The following is a 24596-nucleotide window of genomic DNA, read 5'->3' on the forward strand; positions in this document are numbered from 1 at the left end:
GTAACTAATAATGAGAAACTCTTAGCCACGCTCAGTCTTACGTCCCACCCATTGGTTGTTGCCGTCGCTAGTAAGATGAAGGTAGACTGTCGCACAATCAAGCTGAATCTCCACTCACGGTGCACATATTCCGCAAAGACAACCTTGTTTTCCGTTGCAAGAAAAATTACCGTCTGCCTTTCTACCGAATTCCACCTACGTACTTTACTGGTGCCGGATTCTTGTTATATCCACGTGATATAACAGGCGTCTTACTCTTCATTGAGGAGCTGCAACCGGGACTGAGTTCCACCTACTCTTCAGCACGGTCAAAATGGCAGGGCTCGTCCGGGATTTGAACCCGGGACTTCCTGCACCCAAAGCAGGAATCATACCCCTAGACCAACGAGCCACCTGCCCGCACCACTCAAGCTAATCACAAGTAGTGCATCTCCCAGGGAACACAAACTTTCACGTGAATTCGCAAGATAAGCGCTTTCTGCAGGCAGCACTCACCACTGATGAGAAGAATATTAAAGGCGCCGAATAAAAAGCGAAATAACTTCATCGAACTCTGCTTATGAACAGCCGGCAGTGCCTCAGTTTCCGTATGTGGTTTCTCAGGGTTAAGAGAAGGCGAATGCACTAAACAAAATAACATCGGGAAAGCAAGCACCAACTCATAATGAAAATATTGAAGAATATACTGCAAGCAAAACTTCCAGAAGACGAATACTGAAGACGCCACAGACAAAAGAATTATTCTATGCAGCAACGATCATCTAGGAAGCGTGAATTGCATGTGCCGCTCCACCACACAACTTCTTTTGATACTGTTTTACTTATTCTAAATTTTCATTACCTGATCGTCTCTAGAATACTGTGTGATTATCACGTGGTTTCCTCCTTCCAACAGCGATAGTGGTAAGTAAATCGACTACAAAATCTTTCAAAGTAGGTCAGACACCAAAAAAAAAAAAAAAAAAAAAAAAAAAAAAAAAAAAAAAAAAATCGGAGCTGCGTGTAGCTCATGTCATTCTGCTTCAAAGGTAATTCAGCGGCTGGGAGTAGTGGCGTACTCCTGTAATCCAAGCTTCCGGGAGGCCGTTGTGTGGGAGAGATCTGGAAACAACTACAGATTCGGCCGTTTCACGAGCTCAGGAACGGCCGCGGTACTTTCATCGAGCTCTGCAGATCGACAGATGACAGTGTGGAAATTTCGGCAAGCGGTGGCTAAGGGTTAAGAGAAGCCGAACGCACTAAACACAAGAACGTCGGGAAACCGAAGCACGTAACTATAAGATTGCGGAATGCAGTGCAAAAGCAAAACTTCGAGAAGACCAACTCTGAAGCCATCGGCGCGCTAGGAGTTACTCCGCGCAGCAGCGATCATCTTGGAAGAGCGAGACGGGGGTGTCGCTCGACCACACAATAAATTTTTACTTAATCCAAATTTGCAATACCGGTTCGTCACTAGAATACTGCGCCTTGGTTCTTCCAAAAGCGATAGTAATAAGCACGTCGACTGCAGCGTCATTTAGGGTAGTGAGTCAGACATGGAGAGGATAAAAGGCGGGTGGAATGTGCAACGACAGGGGGCATTGCAGGGCGGGCGCCGACTCCTTGCGCTGTGGCGCCGGCGGCGGCCTGGAGGGGCTGGGGCTGCTGGTGCCTCCATGTAGAGCTGCCGCCGAGCCCAGGCGCCGTGCCGCTAACGAAGCGATCGCCTTTGGTGACATCTTTTGCAATAACGACTGCGCGAATCGACGGTATCTCGTAAGGAAAGAAAGAGCAGCAGATGCTGCTGAGGACTCTCCCTCGAGCGTTTCCGATGACTTCTTGAGCTCTTATTCGACATGGCATTCAGGCAGTCAAGGGTGCTGTCGATTGTTTCACACGAATGCGAAATACCGGCATTGTGCGTTTCCGCAAAGTGATTTTTACGCCACAATGGCGATCGTCCTACAAGTTGTATCACATGTGGAGGGCAGAGCGTAGCAGTTTCCGTGGTGTAGCGGTTATAACGTCTGCCTAACACGCACAAGGTCCCCGGTTCGATTGCGGGCGGAAACAAGTTTTCGTCGCACTCAGCAAGACACTTGCTACGATCTCTACTGTGACCATTTAAATCAACTTCAAACGTTCCACCAGCAGGGTGCACATGGCTCAAATGAAACTGTTTCAGAACTGGTTGTCGGATTTAGCGCTGACTTGGAGGCCTGGAAATGCGCGAAACAGCCGCCGCCATGCGGTTTGTTAGCACACCGTTGTACAAAACGCAAGGGCTCGTCCGGGATTTGAACCCGGGACCTCCTGCACCCGAAGCAGGAATCATACCCCTAGACCAACGAGCCTGTTCGTTCCGAAAACACACTGCATGTGAATGACGCCACCGTTGATGGTCTCACCATGTACGGCTGCAGCTCACCCAGCGTTCTCTCTGGCTGTCGCGGTTGGATTGTTTTCATCGACTTCTTGTACTATAGGAACCTCACGAATCGGAGGGAGCTCGTAGCCGATGCCCTTGCTAACACAGAAGGAAAACTGTTGCTACCACGAGTCTCCGGGTGGCACATCAGACGAACCGTCGTTTCCGTGGTGTAGCGGTTATCACGTCTGCTTTACACGCAGAAGGTCCCCGGTTCGATCCCGGGCGGGAACACAACAATTTTAATCCGTATATCGGATTTCATTTCCGGGATGACCTCACGGATGCGTATGCAGAGACAATCAATGTCATATTCTAGATGGATAGGGCGTCATTTTACTGTCAAATACTGTTGCTCTCTTATTGCACCGGTATTTGGTAACTGAGAACGCCCCTAGCTCCATTATGGCTGGCAAAATATACAACCCGGTTCTTCAGGGCTACTTCAGGTGCGCTTCCTACTGGCTATCCTGAGCTCGCGCTACTCGCCTTGTCACGGCTGTGACAAAGTGTGAAGGTAACTAATAATGAGAAACTCTTAGCCACGCTCAGTCTTACGTCCCACCCATTGGTTGTTGCCGTCGCTAGTAAGATGAAGGTAGACTGTCGCACAATCAAGCTGAATCTCCACTCACGGTGCACATATTCCGCAAAGACAACCTTGTTTTCCGTTGCAAGAAAAATTACCGTCTGCCTTTCTACCGAATTCCACCTACGTACTTTACTGGTGCCGGATTCTTGTTATATCCACGTGATATAACAGGCGTCTTACTCTTCATTGAGGAGCTGCAACCGGGACTGAGTTCCACCTACTCTTCAGCACGGTCAAAATGGCAGGGCTCGTCCGGGATTTGAACCCGGGACCTCCTGCACCCAAAGCAGGAATCATACCCCTAGACCAACGAGCCACCTGCCCGCACCACTCAAGCTAATCACAAGTAGTGCATCTCCCAGGGAACACAAACTTTCACGTGAATTCGCAAGATAAGCGCTTTCTGCAGGCAGCACTCACCACTGATGAGAAGAATATTAAAGGCGCCGAATAAAAAGCGAAATAACTTCATCGAACTCTGCTTATGAACAGCCGGCAGTGCCTCAGTTTCCGTATGTGGTTTCTCAGGGTTAAGAGAAGGCGAATGCACTAAACAAAATAACATCGGGAAAGCAAGCACCAACTCATAATGAAAATATTGAAGAATATACTGCAAGCAAAACTTCCAGAAGACGAATACTGAAGACGCCACAGACAAAAGAATTATTCTATGCAGCAACGATCATCTAGGAAGCGTGAATTGCATGTGCCGCTCCACCACACAACTTCTTTTGATACTGTTTTACTTATTCTAAATTTTCATTACCTGATCGTCTCTAGAATACTGTGTGATTATCACGTGGTTTCCTCCTTCCAACAGCGATAGTGGTAAGTAAATCGACTACAAAATCTTTCAAAGTAGGTCAGACACCAAAAAAAAAAAAAAAAAAAAAAAAAAAATCGGAGCTGCGTGTAGCTCATGTCATTCTGCTTCAAAGGTAATTCAGCGGCTGGGAGTAGTGGCGTACTCCTGTAATCCAAGCTTCCGGGAGGCCGTTGTGTGGGAGAGATCTGGAAACAACTACAGATTCGGCCGTTTCACGAGCTCAGGAACGGCCGCGGTACTTTCATCGAGCTCTGCAGATCGACAGATGACAGTGTGGAAATTTCGGCAAGCGGTGGCTAAGGGTTAAGAGAAGCCGAACGCACTAAACACAGGAACGTCGGGAAACCGAAGCACGTAACTATAAGATTGCGGAATGCAGTGCAAAAGCAAAACTTCGAGAAGACCAACTCTGAAGCCATCGGCGCGCTAGGAGTTACTCCGCGCAGCAGCGATCATCTAGGAAGAGCGAGACGGGGGTGTCGCTCGACCACACAATAAATTTTTACTTAATCCAAATTTGCAATACCGGTTCGTCACTAGAATACTGCGCCTTGGTTCTTCCAAAAGCGATAGTAATAAGCACGTCGACTGCAGCGTCATTTAGGGTAGTGAGTCAGACATGGAGAGGATAAAAGGCGGGTGGAATGTGCAACGACAGGGGGCATTGCAGGGCGGGCGCCGACTCCTTGCGCTGTGGCGCCGGCGGCGGCCTGGAGGGGCTGGGGCTGCTGGTGCCTCCATGTAGAGCTGCCGCCGAGCCCAGGCGCCGTGCCGCTAACGAAGCGATCGCCTTTGGTGACATCTTTTGCAATAACGACTGCGCGAATCGACGGTATCTCGTAAGGAAAGAAAGAGCAGCAGATGCTGCTGAGGACTCTCCCTCGAGCGTTTCCGATGACTTCTTGAGCTCTTATTCGACATGGCATTCAGGCAGTCAAGGGTGCTGTCGATTGTTTCACACGAATGCGAAATACCGGCATTGTGCGTTTCCGCCGAGCCCAGGCGCCGTGCCGCTAACGAAGCGATCGCCTTTGGTGACATCTTTTGCAATAACGACTGCGCGAATCGACGGTATCTCGTAAGGAAAGAAAGAGCAGCAGATGCTGCTGAGGACTCTCCCTCGAGCGTTTCCGATGACTTCTTGAGCTCTTATTCGACATGGCATTCAGGCAGTCAAGGGTGCTGTCGATTGTTTCACACGAATGCGAAATACCGGCATTGTGCGTTTCCGCAAAGTGATTTTTACGCCACAATGGCGATCGTCCTACAAGTTGTATCACATGTGGAGGGCAGAGCGTAGCAGTTTCCGTGGTGTAGCGGTTATAACGTCTGCCTAACACGCACAAGGTCCCCGGTTCGATTGCGGGCGGAAACAAGTTTTCGTCGCACTCAGCAAGACACTTGCTACGATCTCTACTGTGACCATTTAAATCAACTTCAAACGTTCCACCAGCAGGGTGCACATGGCTCAAATGAAACTGTTTCAGAACTGGTTGTCGGATTTAGCGCTGACTTGGAGGCCTGGAAATGCGCGAAACAGCCGCCGCCATGCGGTTTGTTAGCACACCGTTGTACAAAACGCAAGCGCTCGTCCGGGATTTGAACCCGGGACCTCCTGCACCCGAAGCAGGAATCATACCCCTAGACCAACGAGCCTGTTCGTTCCGAAAACACACTGCATGTGAATGACGCCACCGTTGATGGTCTCACCATGTACGGCTGCAGCTCACCCAGCGTTCTCTCTGGCTGTCGCGGTTGGATTGTTTTCATCGACTTCTTGTACTATAGGAACCTCACGAATCGGAGGGAGCTCGTAGCCGATGCCCTTGCTAACACAGAAGGAAAACTGTTGCTACCACGAGTCTCCGGGTGGCACATCAGACGAACCGTCGTTTCCGTGGTGTAGCGGTTATCACGTCTGCTTTACACGCAGAAGGTCCCCGGTTCGATCCCGGGCGGGAACACAACAATTTTAATCCGTATATCGGATTTCATTTCCGGGATGACCTCACGGATGCGTATGCAGAGACAATCAATGTCATATTCTAGATGGATAGGGCGTCATTTTACTGTCAAATACTGTTGCTCTCTTATTGCACCGGTATTTGGTAACTGAGAACGCCCCTAGCTCCATTATGGCTGGCAAAATATACAACCCGGTTCTTCAGGGCTACTTCAGGTGCGCTTCCTACTGGCTATCCTGAGCTCGCGCTACTCGCCTTGTCACGGCTGTGACAAAGTGTGAAGGTAACTAATAATGAGAAACTCTTAGCCACGCTCAGTCTTACGTCCCACCCATTGGTTGTTGCCGTCGCTAGTAAGATGAAGGTAGACTGTCGCACAATCAAGCTGAATCTCCACTCACGGTGCACATATTCCGCAAAGACAACCTTGTTTTCCGTTGCAAGAAAAATTACCGTCTGCCTTTCTACCGAATTCCACCTACGTACTTTACTGGTGCCGGATTCTTGTTATATCCACGTGATATAACAGGCGTCTTACTCTTCATTGAGGAGCTGCAACCGGGACTGAGTTCCACCTACTCTTCAGCACGGTCAAAATGGCAGGGCTCGTCCGGGATTTGAACCCGGGACCTCCTGCACCCAAAGCAGGAATCATACCCCTAGACCAACGAGCCACCTGCCCGCACCACTCAAGCTAATCACAAGTAGTGCATCTCCCAGGGAACACAAACTTTCACGTGAATTCGCAAGATAAGCGCTTTCTGCAGGCAGCACTCACCACTGATGAGAAGAATATTAAAGGCGCCGAATAAAAAGCGAAATAACTTCATCGAACTCTGCTTATGAACAGCCGGCAGTGCCTCAGTTTCCGTATGTGGTTTCTCAGGGTTAAGAGAAGGCGAATGCACTAAACAAAATAACATCGGGAAAGCAAGCACCAACTCATAATGAAAATATTGAAGAATATACTGCAAGCAAAACTTCCAGAAGACGAATACTGAAGACGCCACAGACAAAAGAATTATTCTATGCAGCAACGATCATCTAGGAAGCGTGAATTGCATGTGCCGCTCCACCACACAACTTCTTTTGATACTGTTTTACTTATTCTAAATTTTCATTACCTGATCGTCTCTAGAATACTGTGTGATTATCACGTGGTTTCCTCCTTCCAACAGCGATAGTGGTAAGTAAATCGACTACAAAATCTTTCAAAGTAGGTCAGACACCAAAAAAAAAAAAAAAAAAAAAAAAAAATCGGAGCTGCGTGTAGCTCATGTCATTCTGCTTCAAAGGTAATTCAGCGGCTGGGAGTAGTGGCGTACTCCTGTAATCCAAGCTTCCGGGAGGCCGTTGTGTGGGAGAGATCTGGAAACAACTACAGATTCGGCCGTTTTCTCGAGCTCAGGAACGGCCGCGGTACTTTCATCGAGCTCTGCAGATCGACAGATGACAGTGTGGAAATTTCGGCAAGCGGTGGCTAAGGGTTAAGAGAAGCCGAACGCACTAAACACAGGAACGTCGGGAAACCGAAGCACGTAACTATAAGATTGCGGAATGCAGTGCAAAAGCAAAACTTCGAGAAGACCAACTCTGAAGCCATCGGCGCGCTAGGAGTTACTCCGCGCAGCAGCGATCATCTAGGAAGAGCGAGACGGGGGTGTCGCTCGACCACACAATAAATTTTTACTTAATCCAAATTTGCAATACCGGTTCGTCACTAGAATACTGCGCCTTGGTTCTTCCAAAAGCGATAGTAATAAGCACGTCGACTGCAGCGTCATTTAGGGTAGTGAGTCAGACATGGAGAGGATAAAAGGCGGGTGGAATGTGCAACGACAGGGGGCATTGCAGGGCGGGCGCCGACTCCTTGCGCTGTGGCGCCGGCGGCGGCCTGGAGGGGCTGGGGCTGCTGGTGCCTCCATGTAGAGCTGCCGCCGAGCCCAGGCGCCGTGCCGCTAACGAAGCGATCGCCTTTGGTGACATCTTTTGCAATAACGACTGCGCGAATCGACGGTATCTCGTAAGGAAAGAAAGAGCAGCAGATGCTGCTGAGGACTCTCCCTCGAGCGTTTCCGATGACTTCTTGAGCTCTTATTCGACATGGCATTCAGGCAGTCAAGGGTGCTGTCGATTGTTTCACACGAATGCGAAATACCGGCATTGTGCGTTTCCGCCGAGCCCAGGCGCCGTGCCGCTAACGAAGCGATCGCCTTTGGTGACATCTTTTGCAATAACGACTGCGCGAATCGACGGTATCTCGTAAGGAAAGAAAGAGCAGCAGATGCTGCTGAGGACTCTCCCTCGAGCGTTTCCGATGACTTCTTGAGCTCTTATTCGACATGGCATTCAGGCAGTCAAGGGTGCTGTCGATTGTTTCACACGAATGCGAAATACCGGCATTGTGCGTTTCCGCAAAGTGATTTTTACGCCACAATGGCGATCGTCCTACAAGTTGTATCACATGTGGAGGGCAGAGCGTAGCAGTTTCCGTGGTGTAGCGGTTATAACGTCTGCCTAACACGCACAAGGTCCCCGGTTCGATTGCGGGCGGAAACAAGTTTTCGTCGCACTCAGCAAGACACTTGCTACGATCTCTACTGTGACCATTTAAATCAACTTCAAACGTTCCACCAGCAGGGTGCACATGGCTCAAATGAAACTGTTTCAGAACTGGTTGTCGGATTTAGCGCTGACTTGGAGGCCTGGAAATGCGCGAAACAGCCGCCGCCATGCGGTTTGTTAGCACACCGTTGTACAAAACGCAAGGGCTCGTCCGGGATTTGAACCCGGGACCTCCTGCACCCGAAGCAGGAATCATACCCCTAGACCAACGAGCCTGTTCGTTCCGAAAACACACTGCATGTGAATGACGCCACCGTTGATGGTCTCACCATGTACGGCTGCAGCTCACCCAGCGTTCTCTCTGGCTGTCGCGGTTGGATTGTTTTCATCGACTTCTTGTACTATAGGAACCTCACGAATCGGAGGGAGCTCGTAGCCGATGCCCTTGCTAACACAGAAGGAAAACTGTTGCTACCACGAGTCTCCGGGTGGCACATCAGACGAACCGTCGTTTCCGTGGTGTAGCGGTTATCACGTCTGCTTTACACGCAGAAGGTCCCCGGTTCGATCCCGGGCGGGAACACAACAATTTTAATCCGTATATCGGATTTCATTTCCGGGATGACCTCACGGATGCGTATGCAGAGACAATCAATGTCATATTCTAGATGGATAGGGCGTCATTTTACTGTCAAATACTGTTGCTCTCTTATTGCACCGGTATTTGGTAACTGAGAACGCCCCTAGCTCCATTATGGCTGGCAAAATATACAACCCGGTTCTTCAGGGCTACTTCAGGTGCGCTTCCTACTGGCTATCCTGAGCTCGCGCTACTCGCCTTGTCACGGCTGTGACAAAGTGTGAAGGTAACTAATAATGAGAAACTCTTAGCCACGCTCAGTCTTACGTCCCACCCATTGGTTGTTGCCGTCGCTAGTAAGATGAAGGTAGACTGTCGCACAATCAAGCTGAATCTCCACTCACGGTGCACATATTCCGCAAAGACAACCTTGTTTTCCGTTGCAAGAAAAATTACCGTCTGCCTTTCTACCGAATTCCACCTACGTACTTTACTGGTGCCGGATTCTTGTTATATCCACGTGATATAACAGGCGTCTTACTCTTCATTGAGGAGCTGCAACCGGGACTGAGTTCCACCTACTCTTCAGCACGGTCAAAATGGCAGGGCTCGTCCGGGATTTGAACCCGGGACCTCCTGCACCCAAAGCAGGAATCATACCCCTAGACCAACGAGCCACCTGCCCGCACCACTCAAGCTAATCACAAGTAGTGCATCTCCCAGGGAACACAAACTTTCACGTGAATTCGCAAGATAAGCGCTTTCTGCAGGCAGCACTCACCACTGATGAGAAGAATATTAAAGGCGCCGAATAAAAAGCGAAATAACTTCATCGAACTCTGCTTATGAACAGCCGGCAGTGCCTCAGTTTCCGTATGTGGTTTCTCAGGGTTAAGAGAAGGCGAATGCACTAAACAAAATAACATCGGGAAAGCAAGCACCAACTCATAATGAAAATATTGAAGAATATACTGCAAGCAAAACTTCCAGAAGACGAATACTGAAGACGCCACAGACAAAAGAATTATTCTATGCAGCAACGATCATCTAGGAAGCGTGAATTGCATGTGCCGCTCCACCACACAACTTCTTTTGATACTGTTTTACTTATTCTAAATTTTCATTACCTGATCGTCTCTAGAATACTGTGTGATTATCACGTGGTTTCCTCCTTCCAACAGCGATAGTGGTAAGTAAATCGACTACAAAATCTTTCAAAGTAGGTCAGACACCAAAAAAAAAAAAAAAAAAAAAAAAATCGGAGCTGCGTGTAGCTCATGTCATTCTGCTTCAAAGGTAATTCAGCGGCTGGGAGTAGTGGCGTACTCCTGTAATCCAAGCTTCCGGGAGGCCGTTGTGTGGGAGAGATCTGGAAACAACTACAGATTCGGCCGTTTCACGAGCTCAGGAACGGCCGCGGTACTTTCATCGAGCTCTGCAGATCGACAGATGACAGTGTGGAAATTTCGGCAAGCGGTGGCTAAGGGTTAAGAGAAGCCGAACGCACTAAACACAAGAACGTCGGGAAACCGAAGCACGTAACTATAAGATTGCGGAATGCAGTGCAAAAGCAAAACTTCGAGAAGACCAACTCTGAAGCCATCGGCGCGCTAGGAGTTACTCCGCGCAGCAGCGATCATCTAGGAAGAGCGAGACGGGGGTGTCGCTCGACCACACAATAAATTTTTACTTAATCCAAATTTGCAATACCGGTTCGTCACTAGAATACTGCGCCTTGGTTCTTCCAAAAGCGATAGTAATAAGCACGTCGACTGCAGCGTCATTTAGGGTAGTGAGTCAGACATGGAGAGGATAAAAGGCGGGTGGAATGTGCAACGACAGGGGGCATTGCAGGGCGGGCGCCGGCTCCTTGCGCTGTGGCGCCGGCGGCGGCCTGGAGGGGCTGGGGCTGCTGGTGCCTCCATGTAGAGCTGCCGCCGAGCCCAGGCGCCGTGCCGCTAACGAAGCGATCGCCTTTGGTGACATCTTTTGCAATAACGACTGCGCGAATCGACGGTATCTCGTAAGGAAAGAAAGAGCAGCAGATGCTGCTGAGGACTCTCCCTCGAGCGTTTCCGATGACTTCTTGAGCTCTTATTCGACATGGCATTCAGGCAGTCAAGGGTGCTGTCGATTGTTTCACACGAATGCGAAATACCGGCATTGTGCGTTTCCGCCGAGCCCAGGCGCCGTGCCGCTAACGAAGCGATCGCCTTTGGTGACATCTTTTGCAATAACGACTGCGCGAATCGACGGTATCTCGTAAGGAAAGAAAGAGCAGCAGATGCTGCTGAGGACTCTCCCTCGAGCGTTTCCGATGACTTCTTGAGCTCTTATTCGACATGGCATTCAGGCAGTCAAGGGTGCTGTCGATTGTTTCACACGAATGCGAAATACCGGCATTGTGCGTTTCCGCAAAGTGATTTTTACGCCACAATGGCGATCGTCCTACAAGTTGTATCACATGTGGAGGGCAGAGCGTAGCAGTTTCCGTGGTGTAGCGGTTATAACGTCTGCCTAACACGCACAAGGTCCCCGGTTCGATTGCGGGCGGAAACAAGTTTTCGTCGCACTCAGCAAGACACTTGCTACGATCTCTACTGTGACCATTTAAATCAACTTCAAACGTTCCACCAGCAGGGTGCACATGGCTCAAATGAAACTGTTTCAGAACTGGTTGTCGGATTTAGCGCTGACTTGGAGGCCTGGAAATGCGCGAAACAGCCGCCGCCATGCGGTTTGTTAGCACACCGTTGTACAAAACGCAAGGGCTCGTCCGGGATTTGAACCCGGGACCTCCTGCACCCGAAGCAGGAATCATACCCCTAGACCAACGAGCCTGTTCGTTCCGAAAACACACTGCATGTGAATGACGCCACCGTTGATGGTCTCACCATGTACGGCTGCAGCTCACCCAGCGTTCTCTCTGGCTGTCGCGGTTGGATTGTTTTCATCGACTTCTTGTACTATAGGAACCTCACGAATCGGAGGGAGCTCGTAGCCGATGCCCTTGCTAACACAGAAGGAAAACTGTTGCTACCACGAGTCTCCGGGTGGCACATCAGACGAACCGTCGTTTCCGTGGTGTAGCGGTTATCACGTCTGCTTTACACGCAGAAGGTCCCCGGTTCGATCCCGGGCGGGAACACAACAATTTTAATCCGTATATCGGATTTCATTTCCGGGATGACCTCACGGATGCGTATGCAGAGACAATCAATGTCATATTCTAGATGGATAGGGCGTCATTTTACTGTCAAATACTGTTGCTCTCTTATTGCACCGGTATTTGGTAACTGAGAACGCCCCTAGCTCCATTATGGCTGGCAAAATATACAACCCGGTTCTTCAGGGCTACTTCAGGTGCGCTTCCTACTGGCTATCCTGAGCTCGCGCTACTCGCCTTGTCACGGCTGTGACAAAGTGTGAAGGTAACTAATAATGAGAAACTCTTAGCCACGCTCAGTCTTACGTCCCACCCATTGGTTGTTGCCGTCGCTAGTAAGATGAAGGTAGACTGTCGCACAATCAAGCTGAATCTCCACTCACGGTGCACATATTCCGCAAAGACAACCTTGTTTTCCGTTGCAAGAAAAATTACCGTCTGCCTTTCTACCGAATTCCACCTACGTACTTTACTGGTGCCGGATTCTTGTTATATCCACGTGATATAACAGGCGTCTTACTCTTCATTGAGGAGCTGCAACCGGGACTGAGTTCCACCTACTCTTCAGCACGGTCAAAATGGCAGGGCTCGTCCGGGATTTGAACCCGGGACCTCCTGCACCCAAAGCAGGAATCATACCCCTAGACCAACGAGCCACCTGCCCGCACCACTCAAGCTAATCACAAGTAGTGCATCTCCCAGGGAACACAAACTTTCACGTGAATTCGCAAGATAAGCGCTTTCTGCAGGCAGCACTCACCACTGATGAGAAGAATATTAAAGGCGCCGAATAAAAAGCGAAATAACTTCATCGAACTCTGCTTATGAACAGCCGGCAGTGCCTCAGTTTCCGTATGTGGTTTCTCAGGGTTAAGAGAAGGCGAATGCACTAAACAAAATAACATCGGGAAAGCAAGCACCAACTCATAATGAAAATATTGAAGAATATACTGCAAGCAAAACTTCCAGAAGACGAATACTGAAGACGCCACAGACAAAAGAATTATTCTATGCAGCAACGATCATCTAGGAAGCGTGAATTGCATGTGCCGCTCCACCACACAACTTCTTTTGATACTGTTTTACTTATTCTAAATTTTCATTACCTGATCGTCTCTAGAATACTGTGTGATTATCACGTGGTTTCCTCCTTCCAACAGCGATAGTGGTAAGTAAATCGACTACAAAATCTTTCAAAGTAGGTCAGACACCAAAAAAAAAAAAAAAAAAAAAAAAATCGGAGCTGCGTGTAGCTCATGTCATTCTGCTTCAAAGGTAATTCAGCGGCTGGGAGTAGTGGCGTACTCCTGTAATCCAAGCTTCCGGGAGGCCGTTGTGTGGGAGAGATCTGGAAACAACTACAGATTCGGCCGTTTCACGAGCTCAGGAACGGCCGCGGTACTTTCATCGAGCTCTGCAGATCGACAGATGACAGTGTGGAAATTTCGGCAAGCGGTGGCTAAGGGTTAAGAGAAGCCGAACGCACTAAACACAGGAACGTCGGGAAACCGAAGCACGTAACTATAAGATTGCGGAATGCAGTGCAAAAGCAAAACTTCGAGAAGACCAACTCTGAAGCCATCGGCGCGCTAGGAGTTACTCCGCGCAGCAGCGATCATCTAGGAAGAGCGAGACGGGGGTGTCGCTCGACCACACAATAAATTTTTACTTAATCCAAATTTGCAATACCGGTTCGTCACTAGAATACTGCGCCTTGGTTCTTCCAAAAGCGATAGTAATAAGCACGTCGACTGCAGCGTCATTTAGGGTAGTGAGTCAGACATGGAGAGGATAAAAGGCGGGTGGAATGTGCAACGACAGGGGGCATTGCAGGGCGGGCGCCGACTCCTTGCGCTGTGGCGCCGGCGGCGGCCTGGAGGGGCTGGGGCTGCTGGTGCCTCCATGTAGAGCTGCCGCCGAGCCCAGGCGCCGTGCCGCTAACGAAGCGATCGCCTTTGGTGACATCTTTTGCAATAACGACTGCGCGAATCGACGGTATCTCGTAAGGAAAGAAAGAGCAGCAGATGCCGCTGAGGACTCTCCCTCGAGCGTTTCCGATGACTTCTTGAGCTCTTATTCGACATGGCATTCAGGCAGTCAAGGGTGCTGTCGATTGTTTCACACGAATGCGAAATACCGGCATTGTGCGTTTCCGCCGAGCCCAGGCGCCGTGCCGCTAACGAAGCGATCGCCTTTGGTGACATCTTTTGCAATAACGACTGCGCGAATCGACGGTATCTCGTAAGGAAAGAAAGAGCAGCAGATGCTGCTGAGGACTCTCCCTCGAGCGTTTCCGATGACTTCTTGAGCTCTTATTCGACATGGCATTCAGGCAGTCAAGGGTGCTGTCGATTGTTTCACACGAATGCGAAATACCGGCATTGTGCGTTTCCGCAAAGTGATTTTTACGCCACAATGGCGATCGTCCTACAAGTTGTATCACATGTGGAGGGCAGAGCGTAGCAGTTTCCGTGGTGTAGCGGTTATAACGTCTGCCTAACACGCACAAGGTCCCCGGTTCGATTGCGGGCGGAAACAAGTTTTCGTCGCACTCAGCAAGACACTTGCTACGATCTCTACTGTGACCATTTAAATCAACTTCAAACGTTCCACCAGCAGGGTGCACATGGCTCAAATGAAACTGTTTCAGAACTGGTTGTCGGATTTAGCGCTGACTTGGAGGCCTGGAAATGCGCGAAACAGCCGCCGCCATGCGGTTTGTTAGCACACCGTTGTACAAAACGCAAGGGCTCGTCCGGGATTTGAACCCGGGACCTCCTGCACCCGAAGCAGGAATCATACCCCTACACCAACGAGCCTGTTCGTTCCGAAAACACACTGCATGTGAATGACGCCACCGTTGATGGTCTCACCATGTACGGCTGCAGCTCACCCAGCGTTCTCTCTGGCTGTCGCGGTTGGATTGTTTTCATCGACTTCTTGTACTATAGGAACCTCACGAATCGGAGGGAGCTCGTAGCCGATGCCCTTGCTAACACAGAAGGAAAACTGTTGCTACCACGAGTCTCCGGGTGGCACATCAGACGAACCGTCGTTTCCGTGGTGTAGCGGTTATCACGTCTGCTTTACACGCAGAAGGTCCCCGGTTCGATCCCGGGCGGGAACACAACAATTTTAATCCGTATATCGGATTTCATTTCCGGGATGACCTCACGGATGCGTATGCAGAGACAATCAATGTCATATTCTAGATGGATAGGGCGTCATTTTACTGTCAAATACTGTTGCTCTCTTATTGCACCGGTATTTGGTAACTGAGAACGCCCCTAGCTCCATTATGGCTGGCAAAATATACAACCCGGTTCTTCAGGGCTACTTCAGGTGCGCTTCCTACTGGCTATCCTGAGCTCGCGCTACTCGCCTTGTCACGGCTGTGACAAAGTGTGAAGGTAACTAATAATGAGAAACTCTTAGCCACGCTCAGTCTTACGTCCCACCCATTGGTTGTTGCCGTCGCTAGTAAGATGAAGGTAGACTGTCGCACAATCAAGCTGAATCTCCACTCACGGTGCACATATTCCGCAAAGACAACCTTGTTTTCCGTTGCAAGAAAAATTACCGTCTGCCTTTCTACCGAATTCCACCTACGTACTTTACTGGTGCCGGATTCTTGTTATATCCACGTGATATAACAGGCGTCTTACTCTTCATTGAGGAGCTGCAACCGGGACTGAGTTCCACCTACTCTTCAGCACGGTCAAAATGGCAGGGCTCGTCCGGGATTTGAACCCGGGACCTCCTGCACCCAAAGCAGGAATCATACCCCTAGACCAACGAGCCACCTGCCCGCACCACTCAAGCTAATCACAAGTAGTGCATCTCCCAGGGAACACAAACTTTCACGTGAATTCGCAAGATAAGCGCTTTCTGCAGGCAGCACTCACCACTGATGAGAAGAATATTAAAGGCGCCGAATAAAAAGCGAAATAACTTCATCGAACTCTGCTTATGAACAGCCGGCAGTGCCTCAGTTTCCGTATGTGGTTTCTCAGGGTTAAGAGAAGGCGAATGCACTAAACAAAATAACATCGGGAAAGCAAGCACCAACTCATAATGAAAATATTGAAGAATATACTGCAAGCAAAACTTCCAGAAGACGAATACTGAAGACGCCACAGACAAAAGAATTATTCTATGCAGCAACGATCATCTAGGAAGCGTGAATTGCATGTGCCGCTCCACCACACAACTTCTTTTGATACTGTTTTACTTATTCTAAATTTTCATTACCTGATCGTCTCTAGAATACTGTGTGATTATCACGTGGTTTCCTCCTTCCAACAGCGATAGTGGTAAGTAAATCGACTACAAAATCTTTCAAAGTAGGTCAGACACCAAAAAAAAAAAAAAAAAAAAAAAAAAAAAAATCGGAGCTGCGTGTAGCTCATGTCATTCTGCTTCAAAGGTAATTCAGCGGCTGGGAGTAGTGGCGTACTCCTGTAATCCAAGCTTCCGGGAGGCCGTTGTGTGGGAGAGATCTGGAAACAACTACAGATTCGGCCGTTTCACGAGCTCAGGAACGGCCGCGGTACTTTCATCGAGCTCTGCAGATCGACAGATGACAGTGTGGAAATTTCGGCAAGCGGTGGCTAAGGGTTAAGAGAAGCCGAACGCACTAAACACAGGAACGTCGGGAAACCGAAGCACGTAACTATAAGATTGCGGAATGCAGTGCAAAAGCAAAACTTCGAGAAGACCAACTCTGAAGCCATCGGCGCGCTAGGAGTTACTCCGCGCAGCAGCGATCATCTAGGAAGAGCGAGACGGGGGTGTCGCTCGACCACACAATAAATTTTTACTTAATCCAAATTTGCAATACCGGTTCGTCACTAGAATACTGCGCCTTGGTTCTTCCAAAAGCGATAGTAATAAGCACGTCGACTGCAGCGTCATTTAGGGTAGTGAGTCAGACATGGAGAGGATAAAAGGCGGGTGGAATGTGCAACGACAGGGGGCATTGCAGGGCGGGCGCCGACTCCTTGCGCTGTGGCGCCGGCGGCGGCCTGGAGGGGCTGGGGCTGCTGGTGCCTCCATGTAGAGCTGCCGCCGAGCCCAGGCGCCGTGCCGCTAACGAAGCGATCGCCTTTGGTGACATCTTTTGCAATAACGACTGCGCGAATCGACGGTATCTCGTAAGGAAAGAAAGAGCAGCAGATGCTGCTGAGGACTCTCCCTCGAGCGTTTCCGATGACTTCTTGAGCTCTTATTCGACATGGCATTCAGGCAGTCAAGGGTGCTGTCGATTGTTTCACACGAATGCGAAATACCGGCATTGTGCGTTTCCGCCGAGCCCAGGCGCCGTGCCGCTAACGAAGCGATCGCCTTTGGTGACATCTTTTGCAATAACGACTGCGCGAATCGACGGTATCTCGTAAGGTAAGAAAGAGCAGCAGATGCTGCTGAGGACTCTCCCTCGAGCGTTTCCGATGACTTCTTGAGCTCTTATTCGACATGGCATTCAGGCAGTCAAGGGTGCTGTCGATTGTTTCACACGAATGCGAAATACCGGCATTGTGCTTTTCCGCAAAGTGATTTTTACGCCACAATGGCGATCGTCCTACAAGTTGTATCACATGTGGAGGGCAGAGCGTAGCAGTTTCCGTGGTGTAGCGGTTATAACGTCTGCCTAACACGCACAAGGTCCCCGGTTCGATTGCGGGCGGAAACAAGTTTTCGTCGCACTCAGCAAGACACTTGCTACGATCTCTACTGTGACCATTTAAATCAACTTCAAACGTTCCACCAGCAGGGTGCACATGGCTCAAATGAAACTGTTTCAGAACTGGTTGTCGGATTTAGCGCTGACTTGGAGGCCTGGAAATGCGCGAAACAGCCGCCGCCATGCGGTTTGTTAGCACACCGTTGTACAATACGCAAGGGCTCGTCCGGGATTTGAACCCGGGACCTCCTGCACCCGAAGCAGGAATCATACCCCTAGACCAACGAGCCTGTTCGTTCCGAAAACACACTGCATGTGAATGACGCCACCGTTGATGGTCTCACCATGTACGGCTGCAGCTCACCCAGCGTTCTCTCTGGCTGTCGCGGTTGGATTGTTTTCATCGACTTCTTGTACTATAGGAACCTCACGAATCGGAGGGAGCTCGTAGCCGATGCCCTTGCTAACACAGAAGGAAAACTGTTGCTACCACGAGTCTCCGGGTGGCACATCAGACGAACCGTCGTTTCCGTGGTGTAGCGGTTATCACGTCTGCTTTACACGCAGAAGGTCCCCGGTTCGATCCCGGGCGGGAACACAACAATTTTAATCCGTATATCGGATTTCATTTCCGGGATGACCTCACGGATGCGTATGCAGAGACAATCAATGTCATATTCTAGATGGATAGGGCGTCATTTTACTGTCAAATACTGTTGCTCTCTTATTGCACCGGTATTTGGTAACTGAGAACGCCCCTAGCTCCATTATGGCTGGCAAAATATACAACCCGGTTCTTCAGGGCTACTTCAGGTGCGCTTCCTACTGGCTATCCTGAGCTCGCGCTACTCGCCTTGTCACGGCTGTGACAAAGTGTGAAGGTAACTAATAATGAGAAACTCTTAGCCACGCTCAGTCTTACGTCCCACCCATTGGTTGTTGCCGTCGCTAGTAAGATGAAGGTAGACTGTCGCACAATCAAGCTGAATCTCCACTCACGGTGCACATATTCCGCAAAGACAACCTTGTTTTCCGTTGCAAGAAAAATTACCGTCTGCCTTTCTACCGAATTCCACCTACGTACTTTACTGGTGCCGGATTCTTGTTATATCCACGTGATATAACAGGCGTCTTACTCTTCATTGAGGAGCTGCAACCGGGACTGAGTTCCACCTACTCTTCAGCACGGTCAAAATGGCAGGGCTCGTCCGGGATTTGAACCCGGGACCTCCTGCACCCAAAGCAGGAATCATACCCCTAGACCAACGAGCCACCTGCCCGCACCACTCAAGCTAATCACAAGTAGTGCATCTCCCAGGGAACACAAACTTTCACGTGAATTCGCAAGATAAGCGCTTTCTGCAGGCAGCACTCACCACTGATGAGAAGAATATTAAAGGCGCCGAATAAAAAGCGAAATAACTTCATCGAACTCTGCTTATGAACAGCCGGCAGTGCCTCAGTTTCCGTATGTGGTTTCTCAGGGTTAAGAGAAGGCGAATGCACTAAACAAAATAACATCGGGAAAGCAAGCACCAACTCATAATGAAAATATTGAAGAATATACTGCAAGCAAAACTTCCAGAAGACGAATACTGAAGACGCCACAGACAAAAGAATTATTCTATGCAGCAACGATCATCTAGGAAGCGTGAATTGCATGTGCCGCTCCACCACACAACTTCTTTTGATACTGTTTTACTTATTCTAAATTTTCATTACCTGATCGTCTCTAGAATACTGTGTGATTATCACGTGGTTTCCTCCTTCCAACAGCGATAGTGGTAAGTAAATCGACTACAAAATCTTTCAAAGTAGGTCAGACACCAAAAAAAAAAAAAATCGGAGCTGCGTGTAGCTCATGTCATTCTGCTTCAAAGGTAATTCAGCGGCTGGGAGTAGTGGCGTACTCCTGTAATCCAAGCTTCCGGGAGGCCGTTGTGTGGGAGAGATCTGGAAACAACTACAGATTCGGCCGTTTCACGAGCTCAGGAACGGCCGCGGTACTTTCATCGAGCTCTGCAGATCGACAGATGACAGTGTGGAAATTTCGGCAAGCGGTGGCTAAGGGTTAAGAGAAGCCGAACGCACTAAACACAAGAACGTCGGGAAACCGAAGCACGTAACTATAAGATTGCGGAATGCAGTGCAAAAGCAAAACTTCGAGAAGACCAACTCTGAAGCCATCGGCGCGCTAGGAGTTACTCCGCGCAGCAGCGATCATCTAGGAAGAGCGAGACGGGGGTGTCGCTCGACCACACAATAAATTTTTACTTAATCCAAATTTGCAATACCGGTTCGTCACTAGAATACTGCGCCTTGGTTCTTCCAAAAGCGATAGTAATAAGCACGTCGACTGCAGCGTCATTTAGGGTAGTGAGTCAGACATGGAGAGGATAAAAGGCGGGTGGAATGTGCAACGACAGGGGGCATTGCAGGGCGGGCGCCGACTCCTTGCGCTGTGGCGCCGGCGGCGGCCTGGAGGGGCTGGGGCTGCTGGTGCCTCCATGTAGAGCTGGCTGCCGCCGAGCCCAGGCGCCGTGCCGCTAACGAAGCGATCGCCTTTGGTGACATCTTTTGCAATAACGACTGCGCGAATCGACGGTATCTCGTAAGGAAAGAAAGAGCAGCAGATGCTGCTGAGGACTCTCCCTCGAGCGTTTCCGATGACTTCTTGAGCTCTTATTCGACATGGCATTCAGGCAGTCAAGGGTGCTGTCGATTGTTTCACACGAATGCGAAATACCGGCATTGTGCGTTTCCGCAAAGTGATTTTTACGCCACAATGGCGATCGTCCTACAAGTTGTATCACATGTGGAGGGCAGAGCGTAGCAGTTTCCGTGGTGTAGCGGTTATAACGTCTGCCTAACACGCACAAGGTCCCCGGTTCGATTGCGGGCGGAAACAAGTTTTCGTCGCACTCAGCAAGACACTTGCTACGATCTCTACTGTGACCATTTAAATCAACTTCAAACGTTCCACCAGCAGGGTGCACATGGCTCAAATGAAACTGTTTCAGAACTGGTTGTCGGATTTAGCGCTGACTTGGAGGCCTGGAAATGCGCGAAACAGCCGCCGCCATGCGGTTTGTTAGCACACCGTTGTACAAAACGCAAGGGCTCGTCCGGGATTTGAACCCGGGACCTCCTGCACCCGAAGCAGGAATCATACCCCTAGACCAACGAGCCTGTTCGTTCCGAAAACACACTGCATGTGAATGACGCCACCGTTGATGGTCTCACCATGTACGGCTGCAGCTCACCCAGCGTTCTCTCTGGCTGTCGCGGTTGGATTGTTTTCATCGACTTCTTGTACTATAGGAACCTCACGAATCGGAGGGAGCTCGTAGCCGATGCCCTTGCTAACACAGAAGGAAAACTGTTGCTACCACGAGTCTCCGGGTGGCACATCAGACGAACCGTCGTTTCCGTGGTGTAGCGGTTATCACGTCTGCTTTACACGCAGAAGGTCCCCGGTTCGATCCCGGGCGGGAACACAACAATTTTAATCCGTATATCGGATTTCATTTCCGGGATGACCTCACGGATGCGTATGCAGAGACAATCAATGTCATATTCTAGATGGATAGGGCGTCATTTTACTGTCAAATACTGTTGCTCTCTTATTGCACCGGTATTTGGTAACTGAGAACGCCCCTAGCTCCATTATGGCTGGCAAAATATACAACCCGGTTCTTCAGGGCTACTTCAGGTGCGCTTCCTACTGGCTATCCTGAGCTCGCGCTACTCGCCTTGTCACGGCTGTGACAAAGTGTGAAGGTAACTAATAATGAGAAACTCTTAGCCACGCTCAGTCTTACGTCCCACCCATTGGTTGTTGCCGTCGCTAGTAAGATGAAGGTAGACTGTCGCACAATCAAGCTGAATCTCCACTCACGGTGCACATATTCCGCAAAGACAACCTTGTTTTCCGTTGCAAGAAAAATTACCGTCTGCCTTTCTACCGAATTCCACCTACGTACTTTACTGGTGCCGGATTCTTGTTATATCCACGTGATATAACAGGCGTCTTACTCTTCATTGAGGAGCTGCAACCGGGACTGAGTTCCACCTACTCTTCAGCACGGTCAAAATGGCAGGGCTCGTCCGGGATTTGAACCCGGAACCTCCTGCACCCAAAGCAGGAATCATACCCCTAGACCAACGAGCCACCTGCCCGCACCACTCAAGCTAATCACAAGTAGTGCATCTCCCAGGGAACACAAACTTTCACGTGAATTCGCAAGATAAGCGCTTTCTGCAGGCAGCACTCACCACTGATGAGAAGAATATTAAAGGCGCCGAATAAAAAGCGAAATAACTTCATCGAACTCTGCTTATGAACAGCCGGCAGTGCCTCAGTTTCCGTATGTGGTTTCTCAGGGTTAAGAGAAGGCGAATGCACTAAACAAAATAACATCGGGAAAGCAAGCACCAACTCATAATGAAAATATTGAAGAATATACTGCAAGCAAAACTTCCAGAAGACGAATACTGAAGACGCCACAGACAAAAGAATTATTCTATGCAGCAACGATCATCTAGGAAGCGTGAATTGCATGTGCCGCTCCACCACACAACTTCTTTTGATACTGTTTTACTTATTCTAAATTTTCATTACCTGATCGTCTCTAGAATACTGTGTGATTATCACGTGGTTTCCTCCTTCCAACAGCGATAGTGGTAAGTAAATCGACTACAAAATCTTTCAAAGTAGGTCAGACACCAAAAAAAAAAAAAAAAAAAAAAAATCGGAGCTGCGTGTAGCTCATGTCATTCTGCTTCAAAGGTAATTCAGCGGCTGGGAGTAGTGGCGTACTCCTGTAATCCAAGCTTCCGGGAGGCCGTTGTGTGGGAGAGATCTGGAAACAACTACAGATTCGGCCGTTTCACGAGCTCAGGAACGGCCGCGGTACTTTCATCGAGCTCTGCAGATCGACAGATGACAGTGTGGAAATTTCGGCAAGCGGTGGCTAAGGGTTAAGAGAAGCCGAACGCACTAAACACAAGAACGTCGGGAAACCGAAGCACGTAACTATAAGATTGCGGAATGCAGTGCAAAAGCAAAACTTCGAGAAGACCAACTCTGAAGCCATCGGCGCGCTAGGAGTTACTCCGCGCAGCAGCGATCATCTAGGAAGAGCGAGACGGGGGTGTCGCTCGACCACACAATAAATTTTTACTTAATCCAAATTTGCAATACCGGTTCGTCACTAGAATACTGCGCCTTGGTTCTTCCAAAAGCGATAGTAATAAGCACGTCGACTGCAGCGTCATTTAGGGTAGTGAGTCAGACATGGAGAGGATAAAAGGCGGGTGGAATGTGCAACGACAGGGGGCATTGCAGGGCGGGCGCCGACTCCTTGCGCTGTGGCGCCGGCGGCGGCCTGGAGGGGCTGGGGCTGCTGGTGCCTCCATGTAGAGCTGCCGCCGAGCCCAGGCGCCGTGCCGCTAACGAAGCGATCGCCTCTGGTGACATCTTTTGCAATAACGACTGCGCGAATCGACGGTATCTCGTAAGGAAAGAAAGAGCAGCAGATGCTGCTGAGGACTCTCCCTCGAGCGTTTCCGATGACTTCTTGAGCTCTTATTCGACATGGCATTCAGGCAGTCAAGGGTGCTGTCGATTGTTTCACACGAATGCGAAATACCGGCATTGTGCGTTTCCGCAAAGTGATTTTTACGCCACAATGGCGATCGTCCTACAAGTTGTATCACATGTGGAGGGCAGAGCGTAGCAGTTTCCGTGGTGTAGCGGTTATAACGTCTGCCTAACACGCACAAGGTCCCCGGTTCGATTGCGGGCGGAAACAAGTTTTCGTCGCACTCAGCAAGACACTTGCTACGATCTCTACTGTGACCATTTAAATCAACTTCAAACGTTCCACCAGCAGGGTGCACATGGCTCAAATGAAACTGTTTCAGAACTGGTTGTCGGATTTAGCGCTGACTTGGAGGCCTGGAAATGCGCGAAACAGCCGCCGCCATGCGGTTTGTTAGCACACCGTTGTACAAAACGCAAGGGCTCGTCCGGGATTTGAACGCGGGACCTCCTGCACCCGAAGCAGGAATCATACCCCTAGACCAACGAGCCTGTTCGTTCCGAAAACACACTGCATGTGAATGACGCCACCGTTGATGGTCTCAACATGTACGGCTGCAGCTCACCCAGCGTTCTCTCTGGCTGTCGCGGTTGGATTGTTTTCATCGACTTCTTGTACTATAGGAACCTCACGAATCGGAGGGAGCTCGTAGCCGATGCCCTTGCTAACACAGAAGGAAAACTGTTGCTACCACGAGTCTCCGGGTGGCACATCAGACGAACCGTCGTTTCCGTGGTGTAGCGGTTATCACGTCTGCTTTACACGCAGAAGGTCCCCGGTTCGATCCCGGGCGGGAACACAACAATTTTAATCCGTATATCGGATTTCATTTCCGGGATGACCTCACGGATGCGTATGCAGAGACAATCAATGTCATATTCTAGATGGATAGGGCGTCATTTTACTGTCAAATACTGTTGCTCTCTTATTGCACCGGTATTTGGTAACTGAGAACGCCCCTAGCTCCATTATGGCTGGCAAAATATACAACCCGGTTCTTCAGGGCTACTTCAGGTGCGCTTCCTACTGGCTATCCTGAGCTCGCGCTACTCGCCTTGTCACGGCTGTGACAAAGTGTGAAGGTAACTAATAATGAGAAACTCTTAGCCACGCTCAGTCTTACGTCCCACCCATTGGTTGTTGCCGTCGCTAGTAAGATGAAGGTAGACTGTCGCACAATCAAGCTGAATCTCCACTCACGGTGCACATATTC

General features: G+C 49.7%; 24 non-coding genes across 24 annotated transcripts; 8 read left to right on the forward strand and 16 right to left on the reverse strand.

Moving 5' to 3' along the window:
* Positions 1-319: 319 nt before the first annotated feature.
* Positions 320-391, reverse strand: Trnap-ugg (transfer RNA proline (anticodon UGG)). The gene has a single exon. It is a non-coding gene; the product is annotated as a tRNA-Pro (tRNA).
* A 1870-nt stretch (positions 392-2261) lies between these two features.
* Trnap-cgg (transfer RNA proline (anticodon CGG)) lies at positions 2262-2333 on the reverse strand. Its single transcript has one exon. It is a non-coding gene; the product is annotated as a tRNA-Pro (tRNA).
* A 235-nt stretch (positions 2334-2568) lies between these two features.
* Trnav-uac (transfer RNA valine (anticodon UAC)) lies at positions 2569-2641 on the forward strand. The gene has a single exon. It is a non-coding gene; the product is annotated as a tRNA-Val (tRNA).
* A 602-nt stretch (positions 2642-3243) lies between these two features.
* Trnap-ugg (transfer RNA proline (anticodon UGG)) lies at positions 3244-3315 on the reverse strand. The gene has a single exon. It is a non-coding gene; the product is annotated as a tRNA-Pro (tRNA).
* A 2093-nt stretch (positions 3316-5408) lies between these two features.
* On the reverse strand, positions 5409-5481 carry Trnap-cgg (transfer RNA proline (anticodon CGG)). The gene has a single exon. It is a non-coding gene; the product is annotated as a tRNA-Pro (tRNA).
* A 235-nt stretch (positions 5482-5716) lies between these two features.
* On the forward strand, positions 5717-5789 carry Trnav-uac (transfer RNA valine (anticodon UAC)). The gene has a single exon. It is a non-coding gene; the product is annotated as a tRNA-Val (tRNA).
* Positions 5790-6391: 602 nt separating this feature from the next.
* Trnap-ugg (transfer RNA proline (anticodon UGG)) lies at positions 6392-6463 on the reverse strand. Its single transcript has one exon. It is a non-coding gene; the product is annotated as a tRNA-Pro (tRNA).
* Positions 6464-8557: 2094 nt separating this feature from the next.
* Positions 8558-8629, reverse strand: Trnap-cgg (transfer RNA proline (anticodon CGG)). Its single transcript has one exon. It is a non-coding gene; the product is annotated as a tRNA-Pro (tRNA).
* Positions 8630-8864: 235 nt separating this feature from the next.
* Positions 8865-8937, forward strand: Trnav-uac (transfer RNA valine (anticodon UAC)). The gene has a single exon. It is a non-coding gene; the product is annotated as a tRNA-Val (tRNA).
* Positions 8938-9539: 602 nt separating this feature from the next.
* Trnap-ugg (transfer RNA proline (anticodon UGG)) lies at positions 9540-9611 on the reverse strand. Its single transcript has one exon. It is a non-coding gene; the product is annotated as a tRNA-Pro (tRNA).
* A 2091-nt stretch (positions 9612-11702) lies between these two features.
* Positions 11703-11774, reverse strand: Trnap-cgg (transfer RNA proline (anticodon CGG)). The gene has a single exon. It is a non-coding gene; the product is annotated as a tRNA-Pro (tRNA).
* Positions 11775-12009: 235 nt separating this feature from the next.
* On the forward strand, positions 12010-12082 carry Trnav-uac (transfer RNA valine (anticodon UAC)). The gene has a single exon. It is a non-coding gene; the product is annotated as a tRNA-Val (tRNA).
* Positions 12083-12684: 602 nt separating this feature from the next.
* On the reverse strand, positions 12685-12756 carry Trnap-ugg (transfer RNA proline (anticodon UGG)). Its single transcript has one exon. It is a non-coding gene; the product is annotated as a tRNA-Pro (tRNA).
* Positions 12757-14847: 2091 nt separating this feature from the next.
* Trnap-cgg (transfer RNA proline (anticodon CGG)) lies at positions 14848-14919 on the reverse strand. Its single transcript has one exon. It is a non-coding gene; the product is annotated as a tRNA-Pro (tRNA).
* A 235-nt stretch (positions 14920-15154) lies between these two features.
* On the forward strand, positions 15155-15227 carry Trnav-uac (transfer RNA valine (anticodon UAC)). Its single transcript has one exon. It is a non-coding gene; the product is annotated as a tRNA-Val (tRNA).
* Positions 15228-15829: 602 nt separating this feature from the next.
* On the reverse strand, positions 15830-15901 carry Trnap-ugg (transfer RNA proline (anticodon UGG)). Its single transcript has one exon. It is a non-coding gene; the product is annotated as a tRNA-Pro (tRNA).
* Positions 15902-17998: 2097 nt separating this feature from the next.
* Positions 17999-18070, reverse strand: Trnap-cgg (transfer RNA proline (anticodon CGG)). Its single transcript has one exon. It is a non-coding gene; the product is annotated as a tRNA-Pro (tRNA).
* Positions 18071-18305: 235 nt separating this feature from the next.
* Positions 18306-18378, forward strand: Trnav-uac (transfer RNA valine (anticodon UAC)). The gene has a single exon. It is a non-coding gene; the product is annotated as a tRNA-Val (tRNA).
* Positions 18379-18980: 602 nt separating this feature from the next.
* On the reverse strand, positions 18981-19052 carry Trnap-ugg (transfer RNA proline (anticodon UGG)). The gene has a single exon. It is a non-coding gene; the product is annotated as a tRNA-Pro (tRNA).
* Positions 19053-20897: 1845 nt separating this feature from the next.
* On the reverse strand, positions 20898-20969 carry Trnap-cgg (transfer RNA proline (anticodon CGG)). The gene has a single exon. It is a non-coding gene; the product is annotated as a tRNA-Pro (tRNA).
* A 235-nt stretch (positions 20970-21204) lies between these two features.
* Positions 21205-21277, forward strand: Trnav-uac (transfer RNA valine (anticodon UAC)). Its single transcript has one exon. It is a non-coding gene; the product is annotated as a tRNA-Val (tRNA).
* Positions 21278-21879: 602 nt separating this feature from the next.
* Positions 21880-21951, reverse strand: Trnap-ugg (transfer RNA proline (anticodon UGG)). Its single transcript has one exon. It is a non-coding gene; the product is annotated as a tRNA-Pro (tRNA).
* Positions 21952-23802: 1851 nt separating this feature from the next.
* Trnap-cgg (transfer RNA proline (anticodon CGG)) lies at positions 23803-23874 on the reverse strand. Its single transcript has one exon. It is a non-coding gene; the product is annotated as a tRNA-Pro (tRNA).
* A 235-nt stretch (positions 23875-24109) lies between these two features.
* On the forward strand, positions 24110-24182 carry Trnav-uac (transfer RNA valine (anticodon UAC)). Its single transcript has one exon. It is a non-coding gene; the product is annotated as a tRNA-Val (tRNA).
* The last annotated feature ends 414 nt before the right edge of the window (positions 24183-24596 follow it).

This window comes from Schistocerca nitens, chromosome 2 (genome assembly GCF_023898315.1).
Source record: "Schistocerca nitens isolate TAMUIC-IGC-003100 chromosome 2, iqSchNite1.1, whole genome shotgun sequence".
NCBI lineage: Eukaryota > Metazoa > Arthropoda > Insecta > Orthoptera > Acrididae > Schistocerca > Schistocerca nitens.